The 4,741-nt window shown below is 42.5% G+C and overlaps 1 pseudogene; it reads left to right on the top strand.

The window, feature by feature from the left end:
- Nucleotides 1-376: 376 nt before the first annotated feature.
- LOC131743262 (SIN3-HDAC complex-associated factor pseudogene) lies at nucleotides 377-1,078 on the top strand (annotated as a pseudogene).
- The last annotated feature ends 3,663 nt before the right edge of the window (nucleotides 1,079-4,741 follow it).

Genomic DNA, 4,741 nt, shown 5'->3' on the forward strand with positions numbered 1-4,741 from the left:
GCCCTCCCGGTGATGCTCTGCCGCGAGCACGGGAGGGAGGGAGGTGGTGGCGAGGGACGCGCTTCCCTCCGGCCGCCCCGCCCCGCCTCGCCCCGCCCCGCGCCGCGCCGGCGGGCAGCTCTCCACCGGAACTTTCCCTCCGACCCCAGATGCTGCGTTTACCCACTGAGCTGCCGGCGAGCGGTTCTCTGCCGCCTGGGTGCCTCTGTCTCGGTCGTCGCGTGCCCAGGGGTCCATCCAGTAGCATTCTGAGTTTTGAAAGGTATTTTTGAATATAAGAAACACTTTACTACCCAGAAGGAATCCAGAAAGTGGAATTGGGGAAGTTATTACATTGGAGGAACTATTGGTGTCCTTCAAATCATACTAAGACTATTGCCCAGAAGAAATGATGTTTGGTTTTCGCAAGCCAAAGGTGTACCGAAGTATAGAGGGCTGCTATGTTTGCAGAGCTAAATCCTCCAGTTCTCGGAGGATTCACTGACAGTTAACGCTATGAAAACGACTTACAGAGCTGTTTTGGGTTACATGAGACTCGTTCAGGAGACATCTGTAATGCCAGTGTACTGCTTGTGAAAAGACGGAAGAAATTGCCAGCAGGATCCAAAAAAACCCCCCAAAAACAAAAAACTGGAATCACGTGGTAGATGCCAGGGCAGGACCCAGTCTAAAGACTACACTGAAACCAAAGAAAGTGAAAACTCTATCTGGAAACAGGATAAAAAGCAACCAGATCAGCAAACTGCAGAAGGAATTTAAACGTCACAATTCTGATGCTCACAGTATCACCTTAGGTGCCTCTCCAGCTCAATCTCTTTGTTATAGTAACCAGTCAGATGATGGCTCAGATACAGAGATGGCTTCTGGCTCTAACAGAACGTCAGTGTTTTCCTTTTTAGAGCTCACATACTAGAAAAGTCAGAAAATACACTGTGGCACTATCTCTAAAGGCCGTTTGGGGGAAGTCCTTGTTGACATACATCTATGCAAGCCTTGCTGCAACAATAAGAAATCAGCTGCTGTGGAGCCGCTGGAGCAGGGGCCAGAGTCTCTGCCCATCTCCACTCAGGAGTGGTGACTGAGGTTTATGTAGAAGGGGAACAAACAACGGTTTAAATTTTGGAAAGCAAAGCAACAAAATGACCCTCCTGTTTTTAACTTGAATACCTGCTATTCTGCCGAAGGAAGATTCCTAGAGTAGCTCTGAGTGTGTTGTTTTCCCTCCAGTTCCACAAACTCTGAAGCCAGTCTCTAGCTTATTAAAAGAAAAAATGAAGTGTACATAATATTTAAGATGCTGAGTATTTCATAGGAAAGCTGAATGCTGCTGTAAGGTACTCTTTAAGTCTTTTTAAAAAATCCCCTTCTAATGAATGAAATTAGGGGAGTTTCAGGGGACAGAGATGGGATTTGTTGTATGACAAATGTAGGTAGTTTTAGTCTTTCTATATTGAGAAGCAGTGGTTGGGGCATTTTTTAAGATGGCTGGCTATACTTGTTTTCCTTCTTTATAATAAATTTGTCATAACTCAGTAAACACAGACTTGCCCCTAGAGATAGTTGTTAATAACTTTGAAATATTAAGGTGTTGCCAAGGTTCTGATGATTCAGACCTGTACTGCTGAATATTAAGCAGGACAGACTAAGCTCTCCAGTGTGAATATCTTGAAGCAGTAATTTCTAAATATACAGAGCTAACTTGACTGCATATGTTGCATCCTGTGTCACCTCCCTCCATATTGGTATTTGATAAAGTTTTTAATTTATATGACACCTCTAAAGCAGAATCAAAGTTCCTCTCAGGGAAATGTCAAGTCTTTAGGATAAGCAATCGTGTATGAATAGTACCAAAGCATTACCACTTGGTAAAGAATGCACTCTATTAAAAATGTTAAATTATCTGAAAAATAAAATGTGCAAGTCTTCAGGATGGCACATGAAAAAAACAAAGGCTAATGCTTCTTGAGTCACATCTCTTAGAGGGCTTGCAAGTGTGTACATAATTTGTTTATGTTACATGACTGTTGACTTCACTGAAAATCTGCACAATTCAGTTTTAGCTCTAGATTACTTCGGTTGACCTTGGTGAAGGTTTTATTTGTGTAGAATGGTTGTTTGACTTGTTTTAACCTATTAGGGTTTGGGGCTTTTGTTTTTGTTTTCATTCTACATTAAAGTAAAATTCAACTAAAAGAAAAGAGTTGTATGTTAATGCTGAGTGGGTTGCTTTGGGTTTGGTTTCTTTTAGTCAGGCTTTCTGAACGTTGAGGTGTTAGATGATACATCCTAAACGTGGAGCTCTTCAATTCTAAAACCTTCAATAAAAGCCTTTTACTTGAACCCGCCCCCCCTAAAAAAAATAGAAGGCCAGAGAGAACATCAAATAATATGCAAACTAGTTTTGTACAGTACACTTCACATAGAGTTAAAGTTAGCCCAGGCACTTTGGGGAAATGATTGTTCTTGTTACGTGAAGCCTGGCTAGTTTTTCTCTTTTACCTCGGAAGTATTAACAATCCCCTTGTGAACCCTGCTTTTCCCCTTTCCTGTCTTCCGAAGCAGGCCTTTTGTGGTTAGATTCAGTGGGCCATGGCGCTGGGATGTGCCCAGGCAGCTGAAGCCCTTGGATTTCTTTTCCACGTGACTGGCCTAGGATGGCCTTCGTGAACTGTGCTATTATTTCCCACACTTCATGTTTAAAACACTTCAACCTGCTACAAACCAGGCTTCCACGTTCCTTTGAGCAACATCCAGAGCAGCTGTGTAGCTTCCACATGTACTCCTAGAAGTAAAGAATACACAAGAAAACTTTTATCCCTTCCCCACATTTCAGTTTCACAAAAGTATTTCCCATTTAGAATATAAATCTCTATATAGATTTATTTGCTGGCTGTTTGCAGCCATATCAAGTGTTCTTCGTTGATCATCATTCTGGAAATGTCCCCTATAATTGTTATTCTGGATTCTGTAAAATAGCATATCTTCCAACCATTCTGTGTCTTCATTTCCATATTTATGTTCCAGAAATCAGGATCAATTTCCCAAATTCTAAACTTACTCAAATTCCTTTACGCCTGGGCACTGTTCCCAATGAATTATTTATTATACTTTCCTCATATAGCTTTTGCAGGGTATTTTCTTAGCTTTACCCATTTGTCTTATTCCAGCAGTCAGGATGGGTTCAACCGGTAGATAAGAAAGGTAATATGATTTAGAGGATGGTAAATGGCTTTCTTGCAAAATGTCTCCTTTACTAGGTATGAAGTAAGGCCTGTGTTTTCATTGGCCTGTCACATTTTCCAGGCCTGATCTCTCTCCCACACCCCTGCCTGATATTTTCAACTCCTTGCTTGGCGTCATTCAATTTTCGACTGAAAAAAATGCACAGTATGAGAGTTGTGAGTTAAGTTTTATTGGGGACAAAATGAGGACTGTAGCCCGAGAGACGGCATTTCAGACAGCTCTGAGAAACTGCTCCAAAGAAGTAGGGGGGAAGGTTAGTATATATGTGATGCTGAAGGGGGAGTACATGCGATCAAACACACATTTTTTGCAGAAGGTTTCTGCTAGTCACAAGGAGCAGTCGTCACCATGAAGGATTTTAGTGCTTTTCTAGATATGAGGAGATGCAAGAATTGGGCTCATAAAATCGTGTCCTGAAAATATCTATCTGAAGACCTGTTCTGCCAGTTTTTTCCAGAGCACAGAGTGCCTCATGTTTGATCTCCACCCTGAACTCTTTTCAAGGGGTGTTGAAGGTCAGCAGCTGCAGTGGCTCATAATTCAAACCTTGTAGAGGTAGATGGCAAGTGCCAATGGCAAGTGCCAATTTGTGGGTGACACAACCTTCTAACATGTTCTCTAATTCTATAGCAGTGCTTCTCAAACTTTTCTGTGCATCCCTTGTAAGCTTTTTTTTAATAGTTTTTTTTTAAATTTATTTATTTATTTTTGGCTGCGTTGAGTCTTCCATGTTGCGCGTGGGCTTTCTCTAGTTGCAGCGATCGGGGGCTACTCTTCATTGTGGTGTGCAGGTTTCTCATTGCGGTGGCTTCTCTTGCTGCAGAGCACGGGCTCCAGGCATGTGGGCTTCAGTAGTTGTGGCATGCAGGCTCAGCAGTTGTGGCTCACAGGTTCTAGAGCACAGGCTCAGTAGTTGTGGCACAAGGGCTTAGTCTCTCCGTGGCATGTGGGATCTTCCTGGACCAGGGCTCAAACCCACGTCCCCTGCATTGACAGGCTGATTCTTAACCACTGTGCCACCAGGGAAGCCCATCCTTGTAAGCTTTTTAAAACACAGACTGCTGGGCCCATGGCCATCCATTCTGCTTCAGCAGGCCCTGAATAGGTTGGAGAAGTTGCATTTCTAACAAGCTCACGGGTGTTGCTAATGCTGCAGTTCTGAAGACAACACTTTGAGATCCTTCATTTGCTCAATTGTTCTGTGATTTACCTTTAATTTTTGTGTGTGAGGCTGTCACTGTTGATGTTCTAGACACCAACAACCATTTTCCCTTTTCCCTTAATAAGAGATCCTAATTGTACGGAGGGACCATGAATGCCTCTTGCTTCAGGAAAACCTGCCTTCAATTCCAGTCCTAGGATGAGAATTTTAATAAGTTTAAGATAATTTAGTTAATAATTGAAATTCATAATAATCCCATTCCCCTGTGAATGACTTAGTATAAGACATGAATAAAGTCAGCTAGGAGGCTTCTGAGGAAGAATTTTTTTTCTCTCA

The sequence above is a fragment of the Kogia breviceps genome, chromosome 16 (genome assembly GCF_026419965.1).
Source record: "Kogia breviceps isolate mKogBre1 chromosome 16, mKogBre1 haplotype 1, whole genome shotgun sequence".
Classification (NCBI taxonomy): domain Eukaryota; kingdom Metazoa; phylum Chordata; class Mammalia; order Artiodactyla; family Physeteridae; genus Kogia; species Kogia breviceps.